The sequence below is a fragment of the Hylobates moloch genome, unplaced genomic scaffold, assembly GCF_009828535.3.
Source record: "Hylobates moloch isolate HMO894 unplaced genomic scaffold, HMol_V3 SCAFFOLD_6, whole genome shotgun sequence".
NCBI classification, from domain to species: domain Eukaryota; kingdom Metazoa; phylum Chordata; class Mammalia; order Primates; family Hylobatidae; genus Hylobates; species Hylobates moloch.
In genome coordinates, this window is record NW_026652281.1 from 64,537,700 (window position 1) to 64,561,157 (window position 23,458).

The 23,458-nt window shown below is 37.2% G+C and overlaps 1 long non-coding RNA gene across 1 annotated transcript; it reads left to right on the forward strand.

Annotated features, from left to right (window-relative positions):
• The first annotated feature begins 838 nt into the window (after positions 1 to 838).
• LOC131383801 (uncharacterized) lies at positions 839 to 21,157 on the forward strand. Its single transcript, XR_009214113.1, has 4 exons — positions 839 to 897; positions 16,257 to 16,341; positions 19,757 to 19,816; positions 20,851 to 21,157. It is a non-coding gene; the product is annotated as an uncharacterized LOC131383801 (long non-coding RNA).
• The last annotated feature ends 2,301 nt before the right edge of the window (positions 21,158 to 23,458 follow it).

Genomic DNA, 23,458 nt, shown 5'->3' on the forward strand with positions numbered 1-23,458 from the left:
TCTGTATCCTAGGTGGAATCCCATACCTTCCAACTTTCTAATCTTTATATGTCATCCTTTTGAAAACAATCATTTAAAAAACAGTATAAATGAGAAACTCATTTCAGCACATACACTTTTCAAAAAGAAAATAATATAATAATGAAAAGACACATTATCAGTGGTGTCACTCTTCAGAGATAACCACTACAAATTATTTGATGCCTGGCTTCCTAGACATTTTTATTTACATATGTTCATATATATGTGTATTATATATATATATATACACATTTATATATACAGTATATATACACAGTATATATAAAAGTGTATATGTAATACACATAAAATATGTAAATATAATGTCAATTTGTATATGAAAATATGTGAATAAACTGTAAGTTTTAAGTATATAAAAGTGCATAAAATAACAAAAAACTACATCCTATATAATATTTTGTGACCCATTTTTAGCTTAAAGATACTGTAACTTTGTAAAACTTATAACAGTGGTACATAGAATTAAAAGGGGAAGTAATATAGTAGAAAGCAGAGAATCCAAAGTAGTTTCTTACAGCAGTAATTCTATCAACTATGTCTTGGACAAAGAATTTTCTGATCCAATAAACATTAAATATGAACTATGTTTTGAAAACTCATAACGTACATTAGCATCTTAAAGACTCAATTAGAAAAATTAGAAAAGATCTGTGTGTGTGTGTGTGTGTGTGTGTGTGTGTGTGTGTGTGTGTAAGGCAAGTTTCACAGAAAACGTTTAAACATTTTTATTAAGCTTCAGTTTGGATGTACGATGACTTACTTATCCAGTCCTGTGCTATTGATTGCTTAGGTAGTTCCAGTGAGATCCACCAAAACCAAAACTGTGAGGAACATCTCCGTAGCAAGCTGGCAAAGGTATGTATATTTTACATTTCCCTACAGAAGTTGACCGATTAGTGCAACCACTTATCTGTGCCCTCTGAAATATGACATAGAGTATGATTTTTAGTCTACAGCAGTCAAGTGATAAATGCTTGTTCTCCTTTTAATGAGCATTTATTTGATTACCAGTCTTCTACTCTCTTCAGGCTCAACTGGAAAGAACTTTATTTGTTACATGTTATTGTTTGGATTTGGTTTGTTGATTTGTTTTTATGTGTTTATGCATGTATTATCCATTACCATTGTTACTGCCAGCATCTGTTAAGTGCGAATAGAAACCTGCTAGTTACATTACTAGAAATGTGGATCACTGATACAGAGATGGTTAAAGAGCTTACAGTTATAGGAAAGAACCAAAGACAAAAATGACTGTATTCCCGCACTCTGCTTTCGAACATAATAGTATCTCAAAGAAATTTAAAGAGAATACTCCGTTTACACTTTCCATTGTCCTTCAATTTAAAATATTTTCTTCAGGGCTGGATGTGGTGGCTCATGCCCGTAATCCCAGCACTTTGGGAGGCCAAGGAGGGCAGATCACTTGAGGTCAAGAGTTCAAGACCAGCCAGGCCAACACAGTGAAACCCCGTCTCTACTAAAAATACAAAAATTAGGTGGGCATGGTGGTGGGTGCCTGTAGTCCAAGCTACTCGGGAGGCTGATACAGGAGAATCGCTGGAACCTGGGAGGTGAAGGTTGCAGTGAGCCGAGATTGTGCTACTGCACTCCAGCCTGGGTGACACAGCAAGCCTCCATCTCAAAAAATAAAAATAAAAGTAAAATACAATAAAATATTTTCTTCAAAAAGTGCTAGGGTTTATTTACCTTAAGTTCAATTAGTATCCGTGCTTGGATAAAGTTTAATATACAAAAAGCATCTGAATTTTCCCTTAAATGTTATAATTATCTAATTTGTCTTTCAGAAAACTAGATATCTTTTGGAAAACTTTAAAAGTTACTTCATCGGGAAACAGTTCTGCTTGAGTATCGTTGGTTCAGGTCTACTTGAGCTTACATTTTTACACCTTTTTTAAAAGCTTTTTCCTGATGGTCTCTTTTTAAAATATCTATGCGACTTTTCAGCTCTAAAAAAGTATCATTTAAATGCTTCTGGATTGAATCCCTCAAAAATAAGCAGACATGACTTTTTTTAATTTAAGAAAACCCAAAAAACTATGAAGTTAAAATTAGAGAAAAAAAGTATAGTTTACTTTAAAATGTGTGGTCATTGTTAAAATAAAACTACCTTGAACTGGCCGGGTACTGTGGCTCACGCCTGTAATCCCAGCACTTTGGGAGGCCGAGGCGGGAGAATCACAAGGTGAGGAGATCAAGACCATCCTGGCTAACACGGTGAAACCCCGTCTCTACTAAAGATTACAAAATTAGCCGGGCACAGTGGCAGGCGCCTGTAATCCCAGCTACTCGGGAGGCTGAGGCAGGAGAACTGCTTGTACCCAGGGGGGCGGAGGTTGCAGTGAGCCAAGATCGCACTACTGCACTCCAGCCTGGATGACAGAGTCAGACTCTGTCTCAAAAAAACAAAAAAAACACAACAAAAAAATGACCTTGAACTTTAGCATGGTTTCCTTTGCCCCTACCGGGTGCTTGTTTGTTGGTAATTACATAGAATAATGAATGAACTATAGACTTAGGGGACAGCAAAATAATAATTTTATTGAAATTAATGATGAATGAATTATTAAATAATCTTTCATTCTACACAAATCCCGTATTCCAAACATTTAAGTTATTGGTAAGGTATAGACCTGCCTATGCCAGCTTTATATGAGATGAATATGTTTTCATATAGTTTTCAAATTTCCTAAAGTTCTATTTTAGTGAGAAAACAATAGAACAAAATAGTTAAATATAAACTTTAAAACAACATTCTTTTTGCAATGTATGTAATTGCATTGTTTGGATTACAGTGTTTTCAAATTGTGAATCACAATTCAGCACCTATCATGTTATAACTAATAAGGCAACAGCAGTGTTGTATACTACAATAGTACTCCCTTTCCGTAGTCTAGTGGAATTTCCACAATTCCACTAATTTCCACAATTAGAGCCCAGAAATGTTAGAAATCTTATCCCTACTTACATAATCTGTATATGTTTTCTAGGGCTTTTGAATTGAGGACAGAGGTCCTACGTGAATCACACTATTGTAGGCCACACTAGTTACAGCAGCTATTAATGAACATTGGGGCCCAACTTACATTGTGCTTACAATCAGATGACGTGGTCTGGAGGGTTTCAACTCTTTGGTAACGTGTATCACGTTACCAGCAATCTTACAGAAACTTTTGATAATAATCCAAAAAATCAAGGACAACTTCATGATAGACATTCTATCAATTGACAAAGTATGTAATAACAACATGACTCAACAATTTTAAAAGGATTTATATTAAGTTAGTCACAGTGGTTTTATGTATACCTATTTATTTCTAAGCAGTCTCGTGTTTCTGTTTTCAAATGATATGCTCAATAGTTTTTCTTCAACCTCTAGACAACTTTTCAGTTGCAGCATCTCTAAGTTTAAACAATGGATGCAATCACTAATCTAAAAGAACTATAACATACCATTTTCTTTATATTTCCAGACTCAAGGATACTAAAAGACCAGAGAGTCTTTCAGTTGAACATACATATATGTATACAATAATTCTACCCAAGAATGTTTTATTTTGTTTAACCTAGGATTGCCCAAACTTAATTTCTTGATAGTAAGCTCTTTGAGGGCATGGACAGTGTATACATAGCAGCTATCAAAATACCTGGCACATGTAAGTGGCCAGTAAATATCAGTTGAATGAATAAATAAATGAATGAGTGAATGAATGAAGGTTGAGAAACCAACAGCTAAATATATTTGGTGCTCCACATAGAATATATTCATGAAAATGTAATTCCAAAGTGAAATGTGTTTTGGCACCTGCAACAACTCAATAATATTAATATGCTCTGTAGCCTTCCAACTCTGTCTCACTCTAAGACTCTTCCCCTTATTATTCTAGTTGTCATTAATCTTCTTTTCCTATGAAATTTTATAGCACTTTTAGTCTCTATCACATAAGTTACACTAAATATACTGTCTGTATAATCCACCACAGCATGTTTAATTTATGACTATTTGGCTTCTGGTTAGGCACATTTCTTATGAATTATAAACAATGATAACAAGCATCAGCATGTAAATAATTCTTTCATTATTAATAATGTTGGTATTGATTAATAATCATATGGCTCTTTATATTGATAAGGTTCATTTAAAACTATTATTTCATTTGGTTTCATAATAGCTGTACAATGGATATTGATGCAATTATCCCCATTTTATAGATGGAGAAACTAAGAACCAAAGGGGTTAAGTAACATTCCAGTGATTAGATATACTCATTAAATGATGGACAAAACTTCAGCATTTGTGATATCCACAGCCCTTTTTCCTGCTTCCCAGGCCTGCTTTCTGCCTTGTTCCAGGGAAGTATTGTTCTGACATTCAGAACCCTTCCAGCGCTCCAGTCCTTCTGCCCTGTACAACTTCTTTTCCAGATGCTGGTTTCGAATCAATTAGTGGTTCAAGAAATTGAAAGGAATGAGAGAAAGAAAGAGGAAATAGAAAGATATCCAAGGGAAGTAAAGAGACGTGGAAGATGGTAAGAAATAGAGACCCAGAGTGGAGGGCTCTAGGCCTATCTGGCCAGCAGATGTGTTTTATTTGGCCAACACAGAGTGTTTTCTTTTTCAGTGAACTCATTGCCAACTTTTAAAATGGCAAATGTTCTCGTCTGTATTTCTGGCTTTTCTTGAAAATATGAGAAAAGTGGCAACATTAGGCTCAAATTTCTGCATGGCAACCATTGGCAACCAGTTCAGTAGTGGCTACTCTCTTAAGAGAGTGTGTGCCTTCTAGTGTACCCCAGTCCTAACCCTCTCTCTTATTTAATTTCAAGTTAGCTTCACTCTTCCAGCCCCTTCAGGGATTTGCAGCTGTTTCTTCTGCATAAGGAAGTAAGATGGGCTTTATCTTACAGCCATCTCTGACTTTCTATAGAGATCTTCAGCTTTAGCAGGTAAATTTTAAGTATGTAGATCTTAATCAGAGGTCTGCCTAAAAGTCAAAATCAGCCGAGTATGGTGGCTTACGCCTGTAATCCCAGAACTTTGGGAGGCCAAGGCGGGCAGATCACCTGAGACCAGGAGTTTGAGACCAGCTTGGCCAACATGGTGAAAACCCATCTCTGCTAAAAATACAAAAAAAAAAAAAAGCCAGTCATGGTGGCAGGCACCTGTAATCCCAGCTACTCAGGAGGCTGAGGCAGGAGAACTGCTTGAACCCGTGAGGCGGAGGCTGCAGTGAGCCGAGACTGCACCATTGCACTTCAGCCTGGGCAACAACAGTGAAACTCTATCTGAAAAAAAGAAAAAGTCAAACTCTTAGATGAATAAATTCATTCATTGAACACGTCTTTATATATCGAATGCCTACTCTGCACCTCACATTGTTTGGGAATTAATCTCATTATTTTAGAATTGCATCTCAAATTTTCCCCTCATACAACTATTAAAGGGAAAAGTAATGATTTCAAACAATTGATATTTGATAAAGAATAAGTCTTATGACTAAAATACAAATGCTTTTAATTAGGCACATTCAGGATCAAATTTAACAATGTATGACTTTGGCTGTGGTCATCAAATCCAAGCATAGCTTTAAGGATTCCAAAATGATGAAGTAACATTGTAGTAGATCAAAGTGCTCAAGACAATTTATTTAGATATCTTAAAGATTTGAGGTCTTCTTTTCTCAATTGTGTTATATGTAAGAAAAACAATACAATTTTAAAATTATATTTTCCTTCCTTTAGAAGCCAGACAGACCTTGGTTTGAAGGCAACAGATGACTCAAAGCTTACTCTTTTTTTTTTTGAAACAGAGTTCCACTCTTGTGGCCCAGGCTGGAGTGCAATGGCATGATCTTGGCTCACTGCAACCTCCACCTCCTGGGTTCAAGCCATTCTCCTGCCTCAGCCTCCCAAATAGTTGGGATTACAGGCATGTGCCACCACGCCCGGCTAGTTTTGTATTTTTAGTAGAGACGGGATTTCTCCATGTTGGCCAGGCTGGTCTCGAACTCCTGACCTCAGGTGCTCCACCTGCCTCAGCCTCCCAAAGTGCTGGGATTACAAGTGTGAGCCACCACGCCCGGCCACAAAGCTTACTCTTTAATGCCTTTACTTGTTACCCAGAACTTAAGGATAAACATGGGAATGTTTCTCTAAATTTTATCATCATCCCTAGGCATCTCTTCAAAAATGCTATTACAATTCCCATAGGAACTCTACTGAATTTTATTAATCCCATATGGCTGTGCTTCTAATTTCTGATTCATTACAGTAAAGGTAAGGCAAGAATCACGGTAAATAAAAGAAGACCATCAACAGCGTTTTATATGATTGGCTACCATGTACTACGGTGTGAATGTATGTGTCTCTCTAAAATTTATTTGTTGGAACTTAAGCCTGAAGGTTAAGAGGTAGGGTGCTTGGGAGATGATTAGGCCATGAGATCTCTGTCCTTATGAATGGTGGCCAGATATAAGCAACTTTATAAAAGGGCTACAGGGAACTAGTTAGGCCCTTCTGCCTTTCCATCATGTGAAGACACTGTTCATCCCCACCAGTGGATATAGCAACAAGGTGCCATCTTAGAAGCAGAGACAAGCCCTGATCAAACACTGAACCTACAGGTGCCTTGATCTTGGACTTTCAGCCTCCAGATTTGTGAGAAATACATTTCTTGCTTTCAAAATTACCTAATTACTTAGTCTGTGGTATTTTGTTACAGCAGCAGGGACAGACTAAGACACCATGTGTGTTAGTATCCTGTGGCTGCCATAACAAATTACTACAAACTTGGTAGTTTAAACAACAAAATTTATTCTCTCATATGAACTAGAGGCCTGAAATCAAGGTGTTGGTAGGGCTGCTCCCCTTCCAAAAGCTCTAAGAGAAGCTCTTCCAGCTTCAGGTGGCTCCAGGAGCTTCTTGGTTTGTGGCTGCATAATTCGAATCTCTGCTTCTGTTTTCACATGGCCTTCTCTGTGTCTTGTCTTCTTTTCTGTCTCTTATAAGGACACATCATAGGATTTAGGTCCATACAGGTAATCTAGGATGATCTCATCTTAAGATCCTTAATTAGATCTGCAAAGATACCTTTTTTCCAAATAAGGGCATATTCCCAAGTTCTGGGCATTAAACACATGGGCATATTTTTTTGAAGGGGTGGGCATCATCCAACCAACTACACCGTGATTCTTTATTTGACTTCTTGATATATCTGTTAGAAACATTTATACAATGCAGGTGTACTATTTATACCGTACTTATGATTAATTCTATACAAGGTTTAGCATCAAGTCCCTGGTCAACAACATAAACCTCAATTCTGCCATTATATCTATAGGAAAATTCAATTTGACTTATGATATGCCTGCTTATCTCTTTCCCATGAATGTTTATATGTTCATCTTGCCATTCAAATTATATTGTAATCTCTCAGAATCCAAGAACTGTGCCTTATCTTTATTTTCTACTCAACACCTAAGACAACTAATATATATGAATACACATTTATTTACTGGCACATTGACTTTGAAATTCATGTTTGCCTATGATCTCTGTAGGAACTCTGAGTATGAAATGTATTGGAGGAACAGGAGCAGCTTTTGACTGACAGTATATATTCCTTTAGTGGGAGTGGGTAGAAGCATAAATAAGGCTAACTGTAGGGTTGTAATTTCTCCATGTTTCCTCTAAGTTTTTTTTCTTTTTGGCTGTTTGAATTGAGCTATATGCCCTCTTCTAGAAGGTACAAGCAAGAAGAGCAAGTCTATAAAACTTGTTCGTGAGCAGAAGGACAAGACTATTACTTAGAAATCTTGGCATAATCCTTTGAGTGGTTCCATTAGGAATGAGGCTGTACAGAATTGCCACTGGGAAATGTGTTTATGGAACTCACGGAGATTGTATTAATACCTTAGGACTGTTTCTGAAAGAGTTTATTTATTTATTTATTTATTTATTTATGGAAAGAAAGAAGAAAGGAAGGTGGGACGAGGGAGACAACTTTAATTTGAATATATATTAGGATTAATAAAAGAATTATTTTTAGGTTCAGAAAACTTCCACATTTTTTGAGATACAGTAAGAGATGTCAGAGAAAGAGAAACAAAAGTCTGTAAAGAAGTGAAGAAATTTTACACTAGGTTGATGGTTGTAGGAAATATAAATTAAAATGCCCTGAGCTGGCTGGAGGTACGTAGCCAAAAAAAAGAAAAGACTAATGAAAAGAAAAAAAAGGTTTTTAAGGAAAGGCTGGAGACATATAGAGCCTCAGTGATGCAATTACAATGTGAAGAGCTGGCTGCCATGGGACTGCTGGAGGGAATCATTAGCTCTGGTTAAATGAGTAAGTTTCTGCTGCAGAAATAATAAAGTACCTTAGAGGCATCAGAAGCTGGGCTAGAGGTTTGTAGCAATCCTCTTGATGTTTCATTAATTAATGAAGACCACCTTTTTCTAAGTTTCTTTGAACCTCAACAGGCAGAACTGATGGATATTTTTCTGCTAGGTAGAGAAAAAAATAACTAGTAAAATCCTGTCCTTCTGTTCATTTTAAGTAGCCGTCGCTTAAATTTCCTTAAGCTCAGTGAAAACATTATCCAGGCAAAGATTCCACTTCACACTGAAGTAACTTTACTTGTCCAAAGCTCTAGATTAGTCATCTATAATGGTTTCTCTTTAAAACAAGAAAAATTGTAAAATACTGGTCCTTTGGTGAGGAACTGGACAAAAGCTTGGGCGCTATAGTCTCTTCTGCTTAGGAGACATATGAACTCTACTATCCTTTTTCTGTCTGCCTAGCCAAGGCGTCTCCGAATGCTCAAGGATTGTTTTCAAATCAAATTGATAAGAAACTAAAAAGACTCAGTCTGAGTATGCTGGACTTTTATCTTTCTTCCTTAAAATGCCAACTACGCTGGCAATGTAAAGCAAATAGGTAAAAATTAAATCAAACATGGTTCAAATAAACACATTTTCTCTTACCAAGATAAGTATTCCTATAATTTTTAGAAAGCCAAAGCAATGACAAGGTTGAGATAGGAGTGTCAGGTGGAGGAAGAAGAATCTGAGTGGAGGCCTCAGCCAGAGAACAAAGCGCCCTCTTGTTCCGGTGGGGAACGCACTGCCTAGGAATGTATCCACTAGGTGGCGTTTCATCTCCAGGACAGGACAGGATTTGTCCTGTCGTTCAAAAACCCATCTGCTAAGCGTTTTGGTGGTCTTGAGAAAGGTAAATACATTTGTTTCAAAATTGTTTTTGTCTGAAAATCACAGTTTTGAATAGTGGTGAGGGCAATCAAGATTTCCCATTTAGTGTGAAAATTGGGTGCCATCATTTTGGAAGATTTCATACTCAAGTACTCTGAGGATCTGGCAGGATTAAAGAATTTTGGAGCTGTACGGTCCTCTTAGAGGTCACCTCACCGGTCATCCCTGTTTTGTAGATTAAAATACTGAGAACCAGGCATATCTTATCACTTGCCTAAGATTGTAGTATTGGATGAAGATAGAACAAAGATCAATTTCCTACAGGCAGACCAGACTCCATGTCACCTGAGTCATCCTGATCCACGTTAAAACCTTTCATCGATAAATGTGCATTATATGCACAGTGAGTTCTAGGCACAAAGCTACTTGCTGGGAATGCAGAAATGGAACCTGTCTAGAATCAACCCTCCAAGTATAATTGGAGAAAAAAAAAAAAGCTAACAGGCAATAACAAAACAGATAGTGCATTAAATAATGATCATGATGATGTCTGCCTGGTACCCAGGGCAGAATATATCCTGTGAGGAGGCAGAGGCAGGCTCTGAGAAAGGTGAGATAAGGCTGAATGAATGTTTGGGAGAGGAGATGAGTTCACAAATTTTGCTTCCAGATGGGAATATTTGCCTATTTTCTCAGACAGGGAACCGGCTATTCACATCACAAAGCAAAGCCCCTGGGTGGTTCTCAGAGCGTAGCAATGTAATATCATCATGAAGCAAGGCATGGCTAGGGCTGTGTCGAGTCAGATGCTGACGATATTCATGATCTCTAGCTCGTATCTGGAATTGTTGTACTCAAACGAAATAGAAATATTGGCTTATTGTGGGTTTTAATTTACCAAGACTCTTCCAATAAGTCTGGTATATGCTACTTATATGGGATACTAATTTTTCAAGATATGATTTACAATGTTCTTTTTATTCTTCAAAACCATTATGAGCTATTTTCATGAACAACTCAATATGTCATGAACCTTGGGAAGGGCTTGTGGGTTGCTGACTTTATTTCTTCGTCCATGTTATAGTTCCATGGTATTTTGTTTTATGATAATTTATTGTCTATGTTTTATATTTCTTTCATGTGCATTATGTTTCTAAGTCTTTTAAAGAGTTTTTAAAGATGTTATGGGCTGTGTTTTTGAATTTGCAAGGCTCTCCTAGAAACACAGTAGGCTGGGCGTGATGCCTCACACCTGTAATCCCAGTACTTTGGGAGGCCAAAGTGGGAGGATTGCTTGAGCCCAGGAGTTCGAGACTAGCCTGGGCAACATAGTAGGAACCTGTCTACAAAAGCTACAAAAGTTAGCCTGGTGTGGTGGCTCACATCTGTGGTCTCAGCTACTGAAGAGGCTGAGGTGGGAGGATCGCTTGAGCCCAAGAGGTGGAGGCTGTAGCGAGCAGTGATTGCACAACTGCACTTCCGTGTGAGTGACAGAGAGAGACCCTGTCTCCAAAACACAAGAAAGAAAAGAAACATAGTGAAATGCTAGCAAACTCAATAGTGGCATTCCATGCGATCACTGACAATGAGAAACCAGTTTTCGACTATAGAATAGTAACACTTTATAGTAGCACTTTAAAAATAAAATGTTTTAGTATATATTTACACTGCCTTTATAGTGACTTATAAGCATGTTATAAATATCTTTTTGCGTTTCCTAGACTTCTGATACCCAGGGAAGGGGATTTTGGCCTAGTTACATCATGTAAAGTAAGAAAATGAGAATTTCAAAATTGACTTATTTTCATGTTTAAACTCTATCTTTTGAGCTTTGATTTTTTAGTCTTGGACTATCTGTGTGAGGAAGAATGTGTACTTGTCATACATCTGTGTGTGTGTCGTTCATTCACCTTAGAACATTTAGTTGACTTCTCTGACAGCATTTGTCCTTCTGTTAACTTACTCCAGGTGTGTTAGTGACAAGTCATAGAATCAGGGGCTCCAGACCCATGTTCACTAAAACAGACCTGAGTTTTAATTCTTTTCTGAATGTTCTGCTACTTTGAACTGGTCTCTGTGTCTCCTTTTGTTAGACTGTGTATGCATATCTCTGCTATATAATACTAAAAACAATTCATTTGAGTCTTATGCTGCCAAGGTTAGATCTAATCAAAATTTGTGGTTTCTGTTTCAAACTGACCTTGAACCTCAGTGTCTGGGCTTGTTTTAATCTTGGCAATGCTTTACTTCCTATTTCTAAGAATGAACTATTATTTGGCTCAAAAGCTTATTCTCATCTATTATCCTTAGAAAGCAAGATTATCATTGTGTGAATGAATTTGGAAGATTAAACATTCATGATAACCAAATTAACCGTGGAAAAATCAAATAAGAAAAGCAAAGAAGCTGTACTCAATAAAAATCATTTGTATTGGGCCAGGCATGGTGGCTCACTCCAGTAATGCCAGCACTTTGGGAGGCCAAGGCAGGCAGATCACGAGGTCAGGAGTTTGAGAACAGCCTGGCCAACATGGTGAAACCCCGCCTCTATTGAAAATACAAAACTTAGCTGGGCGTGGTGGCAGGTGCCTGTAATCCCAGCTACTCAGGAGGCTGAGGCAGGAGAATCATTTGAACCTGGGAGGCAGAGGTTGCAATGAGCCGAGATAGCACCATTGTACTCCAGTCTGGGCAACAGGGTGAGACTCTGCCTCAAAAAAAAAAATTGTATTTTAGAAAGTCTAAAACATTAACACATAACTAATAATTTTATATGTATTTAAAATACTGAAGAGAAAACCTAGCCCTAAAACTGACATCTCAAGTATTTTACTGTCATGAAACTCTTTTATTGAGTTAAAAGAAAAAAAACTCAAGCTGAAAGTCAAAATACATAGAGCAAATATTCCTCTATCAATAACCGACTACTATGTAAAAGTTGCTAACCTCTGCTACTAATTCGTTTAACTTTATTTATTTATTTATTTATTTATTTATTTGAGACAGAGTCTCACTTCATTGCCCAGGCTGGAGTGCAAAGGTGCGATCTCGGCTTACTGCAACCCCTGCCTTCCAGGTTCAAGCGATTCTCCTGCCTCAGCCTTTCAAGTAGCCGGGATTACAGGCATGCACCACCACACCTAATTTTGTATTTTTAGTAGAGATGGGGTTTCACCATGTTGGTCAGGCTGGTCTCAAACTCCTGACCTCAGGTGATCCGCCTGCCTTAGCCTCCCAAGGTGCTGGGATTATAGGCGTGAGACACCATGCCCAGCCTGTTTAACATTTTTAATAGATAAGTTAGTATCTTTTATTTTTGGTACCCAATTACTCATTGAATGGAACAGTGCAAATGTAGGAAGAAAGCAGAGGTGGATATTTTGGTAAGCCCCTGCAGAAAGTATGAAGATCACACAGATATAAAAGTACTTCATTATTCAACATGGGAAGCTATCCTCATGGCTATGGGGAAACCAACCTGAGGCTTCACTCTCATTGTCACCATCTCCCAGGTGTACTTGTCAAAGAAACTCCAATGCCAGATTGCAGAACCCCTCTCTTGCCCAAATTTACTACATGAGCATCTATTTTAAAAACGTATTTTACCTGCTTATTTAGGTAATGTGTCTCCAGCAAGTCAAAAATATGGGAGTCAGTTTTGTCAGTGGCTACTTTTTACAGTTCCAATAAGAACAAGATTTATACATTGTCTAGGTATTATACATATTCCATTACAATCAGCTTGCTCTCCCACTATCAAGATCAGCTTTAATAATATCTTGTGGAAAGTTTGGCCACCTTTTTGGTTCTGTAGTCCTGGTGGTAGTTTTGGGGCACCTGCAAAAAGATCACCGTATTAGGTAACTGAGAAGAGGTGGTTGCTGCACAGTATTGGAGTAATGGAGCCCTTGGGGTGGTTTGATCATAGAATGTGGTGGTGAAGTGGAGGCATGGACTGACTGGCTGATTAAAAGCAAGCTCCAGGTTCCATCCAAGCACTGCTGAAGACCAGAAACTGTAATCATTCTCTGCATTTAGCATCTGATCACTCCCCAAAAGTTTGATGCTTTAGTTTTCCTTGTAAGAAGATAATAGTAGACTTTTGCTTCTGGCTCTGGTGGAGTAACAAGAACCAGATACATCTTTTTTTATCCCAAAAAATTAGAAAATGTCACAAAATATCTAAAACAATGACGTCAAGACATTGGTCAAAAGAAATCACAGAGTTCACAGAGGAGTGAACTTATTCCTGGAGGCAGTTTACAGGCCATCGGGGAGAGGGGAGACTTACAAAACGTATAAGTTTCACTGAGTTGAGGAGATAGAGATCAGAGTTTCAGGAAGCCTAGGAAGTTAGAATTCATGAGACATAATACCAGATAAAACAGCTTGTCGGGGGTGGGGAGAGAATAAAAATAATAGGGTCTACTGACCTGTAGGACAGGATCAATAGGTCTAATCTACATGGAATTATAATCCCAGAAGGAAGGGAGAAGAGGGAATAGAAAAATATTCTTAAATGATACTTTATATACAGAGGAAAAACAATTCAAATGACCACAGATTTATCACGAGAAGCCACAGAATCGATAAGATCCTGGTACATTTCTAAAGTGCTGGGAAAAAGAAATCATTACCAGTAGAGGTACAAAATAAGAATAACCGCAGATTTCATGTCAGGAATTATGCAAGCCAGCAAACAATGCAGGTGTAACACTAAATTTGTGAAGGAAACAACTATCAACATAGAATTTTTACCCAGTGAAAATAAATTTCCAAAGGGAAGGTTAGATAAAGACTTTTTTCAGACAAATTAGTGTTGGCAGGCAATTCATTATCAGTAGATATACACCATCAAATATGTTAAAGGAAGTTCTTCAGACAGAAAGAAAATGGTGTTAAATTAAAATTTGGATCTACATAAAGGAATGAGGACTGTCAGAAACAGTGAATATACAAGACATTTTCTCATTTTTAACATTTAAAAAACAATTAAATATTTAAAGTAAAATAATAGTAATGTATTGTGGATTTGGTAATATATGAAGAAATAGAACAGATTTGCAACATATATAAATGACAGATGATTTGTTTGCAGAATATATGGATAATTACTGTGAATTCATAAGAAAAAGGTTAAGTTTCTCGTAGAAGAGATAACACAAATAGACCGTGAGTATATGAAAAGATTCTCAATGTCATGAGAAATTAGAGAACTGAAGCTTAAACCAGTATGAGATCCCAACTTATATCCATCAATTGGCAAAAATAAAAAAGTTTGACATCTGGTGTTGGTGAGGATATAAAGGCATAGGAACTCATGCCCCGCTTGTACAACTACTGTGGGGAAAAAAAATGTACCATTTGCTAAAATTCCACTCATAGGTATAGTGTATAGAGAAACACTTGAGTATGCATTGGAGACTTACGCAAGAATGTGCATCATGACAGTCTTTGTAAGAGTAAAAATTTAGAAATCCAAATGTATACTGATGATTGAATGGTTAAATTAATTATGGTATAGTCATACAATGGTATTCTATACATCACTGAAAAAACAAATTATAGTTGTGTGCAGCAACATTAATAAATCACAGAACGATGACATTAAGCAAAAGTAGCGAGTCCTATGTTGCTTATTATTTATATGACACAACAGAAAAAAAAAAGCCAAAACTAAATAAAACATCTTTTTCAGTCTTTTCCACTAGACTCTTTGGTGTGTTTATCACAGCACTATTAAAGTCCTGATCTGATATATTTTATACTTGACCCTCTCTGCATCTGATTCTGTTGACCAGTTTTCCTCTTGACTATGTGTCAAATTTTCTTACCACTTGGCATGACTTAAATTTTTGTATTGTGTACTCAACATTGTGTGTAAGCCAACAGTGAAGCCTAGGTAATATTTACCCTCCAAATAAGGCACATCCTACTTCTGTCGTGCCACTAATACGAGGGGCTGAGTCAATCTAATCTACAGATTAGCTGAGTCTGGGCTTCATTAAAGATTTAGTTATTCAGTTCACCACTGGATTCAAATAATTTGATGTTGGAATCAGGACCTTTCCTCCAGCAGGACTTGAGATCTGAGCATTCATAAAACTCCAAAGATCTCTTTGTGCTCTGTAGCCAGGTGACCAGCTTTCTGAATGTGGGAGATGCCTGTGACTACCAGCTCTTTTAATTTCTGGGAAAACCTCTTTGCTTTCTCATGCAATTATTGGCCTTTTTATCCCAGGAAATTTCTGGCCCATCTTTGGAGGTCTGAGATAATGCATTCGATGGGGGCCTTGAGAGCCTGGAAGAGATTTTACTCTCCTGCCCTATTCCCAGCCTTCAGCAGATGCTACATTTCTTTCAAAGAAGGCCTGGAGATCCTCAGGATTTGTCTTCATTCTCCTGCCTTGACTGCAGCCTTCAGCATTCTATTCCCCAACGCTAGGTGAACCCCTTGGGAAAGAGTTAGTGGATAGGTGGAGACTTTCTCTGAGTCTGGAACTCCTTGGGATTTTAATCCATCTTGCAAGCTCACAGGCAACTGCTACAGTTTTTTGATTTGGGCTGGTTTTATGTCACTCCCTTCTACGGCAAACTTCTCCCTTCACTGTTCCATCAGAGATGAAAGTAGCTGAGAATATCTTCTTTCTTGGGAATGACTAATCATATTCTGGATTTAAGTTGACTTACTTTTTTAAAATATCTTATGTTGCTCTAATTAGCTTTAATACCAAAGTTTCTCGCTTCACTGGACTGTTCTCATTGTTCATCAGGAGGGTCAAACTCGTGATTTACAAAATTGTAAGTGAAAGCAGAAGCTAAACTTCGAGTTTTGAGAAATAATTCACCAAATTGGTTCTTTTAAAAGTTTTTTATTACTTTTTGCTTAATTCAAAAGTATTACATGTTTATTATTAAAATTCAAATTAAACAAAATTGCAAAAATCTCAGATACATAGATATTGAGAGTCCTTCTTTTTTTTTTTGTAGAGATGGGGTTTTGCCCAGGCTGGTCTTGAAATTCTGACCTCAAGCGATCTGCCTGCCCTGGCCTTCCAGAGTGCTGAGACTACAGGTATGAGCCACCGTAACCAGCCAGAAAGTCCCTCCTAACTCCACCCTCCAGGCATATCACTTGTAAAAGTTTCCTGTAGTATTATTCAAAATAGCAAACAGTTTGTAAACTCAAAAAATAATCTGATTCACCAAGACTGATTTTAACACCACTGTGTATGCTTCTTGAGGTGCATTAAAGTTATTCATTTCTACATGTTATTAGGATAAATGGTGTCTCCAAATAAAATCAATGGCCTGAAAATTTTTAAACAGCATGCAATAACTTTCCTCTCTTCTCAGCAAGTCTTGATCCTAGCCTAATCTTTGGTAACTAAGCTTTATTATAGCAAAATAACCTTAGCTACATTTTGACTGAAGATCCGCACAAATCAAAGAAAAAATATAGCCTGGCTGAAAGTAGATAGTAATTGAATTAAGTCATGTGCTTGATGGATGTTGTGTTGAGAGAATCTGTGGAAGTTAAAATCATCAGGCTGTTTTGCTTATGCAGAGGTGGTCAGGACTGAGACTGAGGGAATAGAGAGCCATTGACTTATTTAGAAAAATTGTAGGTATAGAAATATCATCCTTGCTTCATTCATCATTGTTAATCATTTAAAAATTGGGTTTCTAAATTTATGTCAATACCAAGAAAAAAATGTTTTCCCCCTGAGAAATTCAAATCAATAATATGCTCAGCACATTTCAGGAAATATTTCCTAGAATGATTAAAACCACTCAGTACTCATGATTAAAAGCAATGGTTTTTGGTTTATGATGGGATGCCCCAATAAGTATTTCAGGTTTGGGACCCAAAAGTTCTAAAGGCACATTGCTTGTCTTGAGGCAGAAGTTTAGCCCTAATGGATTGTCTTAGCTCATGTCTATTCCACTGTTTATTCCATTGAACTGTACAGCACACCTTTACAGCTATGTTACTCAATTATTCAACAAATATTTATAGACTACCTACTACGTTAGGTGCTGTGCTAAGTGCTGTACTGCTGGGACAAGCAAGTGAGCAAAATCAAACACAGTCTTTGCCCTTGTGGTGTTATACTCTTCTGGGGAAAATAGATATTATTCTAATATCACAATAAATAATTAAAAATTACAAGTAGAGATAAGTGTTCTGCCTATGTATTAGTCTATTCTTGCATTGCTATAAAAAAAAAGCTACCTGAGACTGGGTAATTTTTAAAGAAAAGAAGTTTAATTGGCTTATAGTGTTGCAGGCTGTTCAGGAAGCATAGCTGTGGAGGCCTCAGGAAACTTACAATCATGGCGGAAGGCAAAGGAGAGGCAGGTGAATCCTACATTGCTGGAACAGGAGGAAGAAAGTGAAGGGGAAGGTGCTGTGCACTTTTAAGCAACCAGATTTCGTGAACACTCACTCATTATCACAAGAACAGCTAGGGGGAAATCTGCCCCCATGATCCAATCACCTCCCGGCAGGCCCTTCCTCCAACATTGAGGATTGCAATTTGACATGAGATTTGGGCAGTGACACAAAACCAAACCATATCAGCTTACAAAGGCATACAACAGAACAACCTGACCAACTCTGAGGTAGTCAGGAAAGGGTTCCCTGAATCTGAGATCTGAAAAATGAATGGGGTTCGTATTAGTCTGTTCTCACGCTGCTGAAAAAGACATATCTGAGATTGGGTAATTTATAAAGAAAAAGATGTTTAATGAACTAACAGTTACATGTGGCTGGGGAGGCCTCACAATTATAGCAGAAAGCAAAAGGCACATCTTACGTGGTGGCAGACAAGAGAGAATGTGAACCAAGTGAAGGGGGTTTCCCCTTATAAAACCATCAGATCTCGTAAGACTTATTCACTACCACAAGAACAGTATGGGGGAAATTGCCTTCATGATTCAATTATCTTCCACTGGATCCCTCCCACACCATATGGGAATTACAGGAGCTACAATTCAAGATGAGATTTGGGTGGGCATACAGGCAAACCATATCAGGGTTTAACTAAGTTAGTGGAAGAGGTTTGGTCCAGATGACATGAACAGCATATACAAAGGCTGAATGCGTCAAGAGTTGCTTTAGGAACTTTAAAAGGCTAATGCAGTTGGAGGGCATTGGGAGAGGGAGCCGGCTAGTGGTTTGAGATGGGATGGAGACCTGAAAGATTCTGACCGTATAGCTTTATGTGATCTAAGTGATTCTGATCTTCATTCTCAGAGCAATGGGATTTAATAGAGTGAATTTGGGGTGGGGTTGAATGGTGACTTGATCAAAATAACATTTAAAAAATCTACCCATTTGCAATATGGGGGAAGTTTGGAAGGGATGAGAGTGGATGTGGGAAGACCAACTAGATTTTTCCAAGTACGCTTGTTGGCAGGTAATAGTGTCTTGTACCAAAATGTTGTAAGTGAAGAATGAGAGAAATAAATAATCATTTGAAATATTTCAAAAGTAAAATTGACAGAACTTAATTACAAATTTGATTTAAGGGGGCACGAGGAAGATACTATATACCTATATACCTAGCGACTGGCCTGCAAAGCACTTTACATACATAGGTGCTCAAGAAATATTTTCTAAAATAACAAATGCATGAGCAAATAGTTTAGTATGCTGTTGGTAGATTTTTAGATCTCTTAGTTGCTAATCTCATTTTCTGAACCTGATTGACCTCTCAGCCAGCTGCCATTTCCATTCCTGGACCTTGATGTTCTCTCAGCCAGTTGTCATTCCCATTTCCTTCTTGGTTCCTGCAGAATTATAAGTGGAGAGTGGGTATACTTGACTCTTGTTAATCTTCCCACAGCCCTCTGCTTCCTCTACCCTCAATTATTAAACCACTCACTTTCATGCCCGTAGCGACCCCATAGACTCACTCGTATGAATGAGAAATTCAACATATTTCACAATCAGGAAAGTTCATTATCCCTGAAATAGATTGATTTTTTTTTTTTTCATTGAACCACTATATTTGCTCCAAATTTCAATGCCTGGGACTTTCACAGTCTTAGTCTAGAGAGCTGCATAATAACTTTTTTGTTCAAAAAAAAAAAAAACAGCCTGTTGGTATTTGATAAAGGCTATTGTTTTCTGTAGATAGTGGGGCCATTTGATTAATCTTAGATTTCCCACTAGCATTGAACACAGTGTCTTATACATGACAAATTCTTAATTATAAACATATACAAAATGTGTGCCTGGTTGGGGGAAGGATGGGGAAAAGAGAGAGGGAGAGAACACGTTTACTCTCCATGCACCACAGTCCACAATAAAGACATTAACTGATCTTGTAGTTTTCCTGTCTGCAAAACAGAAGGCGATTGGGATTGACGAATAGAAGCCTCCATTATGTTTTATTTAATTGTGCTACAGTAAAGGGGTCTGTATGTTCAACTAAATGACAATTTATGCTTCATTAAATTCTTGTCACATTTTTGCACTTCAGGTACTTCGATTAGACGGCAGCTTTATTTTGAATGGCTCATTCAAGCATGACGAGATGCCAGTGAGTATCTGGAGACACAGTAGAATTATAAGCATCCTTTACATCTAGAAGACACTACCTCTTACTTCTTGTAATACTGGATTGAACCCTGTGGTTCATAAATATTCATGTCTGAGAAAAGTAGCTTAGATAAATGAATAAACATCACAAAATTCCTTGATGGGAGGCTCAACTAATGCTTTAGATTAGAATTAGAAGTTTATTTTTACAGAAGTGAAATGTTTGCCTCATTTGGCACACTTGAGGATTAGGTAGCTTAGAGACCTATTTATTTTTAATTACAGTTTGCTTAGAACATTAACCCATCAGTGATTAAATATGATCCCACAATATCCCAAGCTTGCACTATGTAAAGCTTGAAGACTTTTTATTTTCTGAAATTGATTGATACTCTATATGTTGAGATATTTTCTTTGAAAGAAGTTCAATTTCACTACAAATATGAACTATGCTTTTACATTCATATATTAACTTGGATTTACACAAATAAGAAATGTTTGTATATGTGGAGATAAGATCTTTTAAAGTTTCTTTATCATTTTCATAACTTCATAGAGAATCAGATAGACTGTCATTTCATTGGTGAAAAGCTAAGATTCTTAAATTTGTTTCTCTTTGAAAGATAATGAAAACCTAAGGAGATAGCTGACTCCTTTTAAAGAATATATTTGTCATATTTTAAGTTGTTTATATTCATGAGCCAATAAAGTCGTTTATATTCGTGAGCCTGTAAAGTCACATAAAATGATTCTTCCAACTCATCATGTCAATAGGCATAATCTCTAACAAATATGTACCTTTCATGACTGGATATTTGTACTTCTTATTTTTATGAAGTCCCCATTTCCTCTGTGTTTTATTCATCACAATGTACACTATCTGGTAAAATGCCTTCCCTGATTTATATTCTGATGTCTGACACCCAGATGCCTTGAAACTGAGCTAGTAGCTATGGCACCATCTTTGCATTTATATTTTTCTTTTGCAAGATGGAAATTAGAGGCTTTTTAAAGCAGCTTAATCACGTTTCTCAGTGATACAGGTCAATTCCAGAAGCTGAATGGAAATATGGAGACTCTCAGAGAAAAGATGGAAAAGCCCGGAGAAGCCAACTGAGATGGATAGGAGTGACGGTCACAAGCCAAGCGGTACCTGAGGATTTAACTACTCAGCAGCAACCTTACAATATCACTGACTTCCCTCTTTGGCTGGGCAAATATTTTTTTATAAAAATTGCCTCTTCAATTTATTTAGTATCCTGCATGCACAAAAATCCTTTGAACTGCTGACTTGTGTCTCCCCACGTCCCCTTTCTCTCACAGGAGCCACAGCCCTCCCCCTTCTTCCCCCACACATACTTTTCTTAAACAAACATCCTTGTTTTAAAAAGCAAAGAAGATCTCGGCTCTCCATTTTTGTTTGACTTCCCACACATTGCTGTTAACTCTTCCCCAAACACAGATGGAAGCCAGGCTTGGACTCTTCCACTCATAGCTTTTTCACAAGAACTCTTCCCTTTAAATATTGTGATTTATTATTCTGAAAAGAAATTGTCCCTTTTAGGGTGCCCCCCAACACCAGGAATTGTGTTATTTGTGAATCTTGCAAGTGACAAAGCATACACCAATGCAATGGTCAATTGCAGGGTTTAAAAAAAAATCTCATAATTTATGTGTCTCTCATTTGGCATCTCCTAAGTAAAAAGAAAGTGTCAAAGATGGAAAGAGACAAAAAATAAACCCACCAATAATCCCAGATCCAAGAAAAGAAGCATACATGAAGAGGAAGAAAATGATTTCTTCAATTACTTACCTTCCACAATTTCCTTGCTTTGTCTCTCAGCCAAGAAAGGTGTGGCCAGCATCCTGTCAGGTGTGGAATTCTTTCAGAGACAGCTTGGCCTTGTGCATGCAGCCGTGCAGTAAGGATGCTGTACATTCACAATGCCTTTTAAAAACCAAGTAGACTGTTCTTGGGATAGAGGAAGCAGGCTTCCCTTTGTCACACAGAGCAATCATTTTCAACATGAAATCATCCAAAAATCTATTGGCCATAATTTGAAAATGATACAGTGCTTTTACATAGAGAAAAAAAAAAGGTTTAATCTAATAGAAGTATATGGTTGAGAGAGAATCCAAAAACTAAAAAACTTATAAGAACCTTGCACTTTGGATCTGTCATTACTAATTTCACCATCTTCATCGATAAAATAAGGAAGGTAGACTAGAATCATCTGTAGGTTTTCTTCTAATGCTAGTATATATTGTCTTTTAATTCTCCAAGTATTTTCTTGCTGCTTAAAAAATTGAGACATCTTTATTTTAAGCATTTTTATTACACAAAAGCTCCAGATTTCAAAGATGTAACTAGAAGCTGATTATTCACATTACTAGAAATTTCTTCTTTCTTTCTTTTCTTCTCTTTTGGAAAAGAGCTCCCCAAAGTTGTGATATTTAAAGTAAAAATTGTATTATTTGATTTTTAAACAGCTTTGCAGGGAACATGTTAACATAAGACAATGTACACTGTTGTAAGCCAAGAAATGTTAAATCCTTTAACACTAGAAAACTACATTTCAAAAGAAAGTTTAAATTTATTTTTTCATGTTCATTTTGTAACTTGTACATAATGGAGTCTTGATTACATACACACATACACCTCTCTCTCATGTGCGCTCTGTATGCATATTTGGTGATCAACAGCATAATGTAGAGTATGCCCACATGCGTATACACACACCTGACACCCGACATCCATGTCCTGTGAAACCTGATTGGTTCATTTTTCCCTTTGTATATACACAAAGAGATAGATCGATCGATCGATCTCTACTATATATATAGAAATCCTATTCTATAGATCATATATTGAATTTTATATTATTCAATATATGTATAATATATATCTATAGATAAATGCATAGCTATGGAGAGATCTCTCTTATATATATTTATATATGTGAATTCAATATAGAACATATAGTAGGTATATCTATAAGAATTCAATATGTAAAAATAGAGAAATCTACATATCCATATATAATAGAGGTTCTTATATGTATTAGTCCATTTTCACACTGCTATAAAGAAATACCTGAGACTGGGTAATTTAAAAAGGAAAGAGGTGTAATTGACTCACAGTTCCACGTGGCTGGGGAGGCCTCAGGAAATGTACAATCATGGTGGAAGGCAAAGGAGAAGCAAGCACCTTCTTCACATGGTGGCAAGAGAGAGAGGAGCAAAGGAGGAACTTTGTGGAGATTACAATTCGAGATGAGATTTGAGCAGGGACACAGAGTCAAGCCATATCACCATATATATATCTTACACATATGTATGAAGAAAATCAATAAAGGTTTCAGAGGCTATGGATTCCAACACCTCACTTTCTGAACTAGCTTTCTACACACACACATACACACGTACTCTCTCTCTCTCTCACACACTCACATTCATATGTATCCAGTATTAATACTGTTATTCACCAAATATTTTTGGATTTCATTCTTCCAGGCATAAGGTAGGGTTGTCTTTCCCCACCCCTTTGAAGTTAGATGAGGTCGTGTGACTTGGTTGGCCAGTGAACTATGAGCAGAAGTGGAGCATTTCACACCCAGGTGGAAATTCTGAGAGCCAGTACACA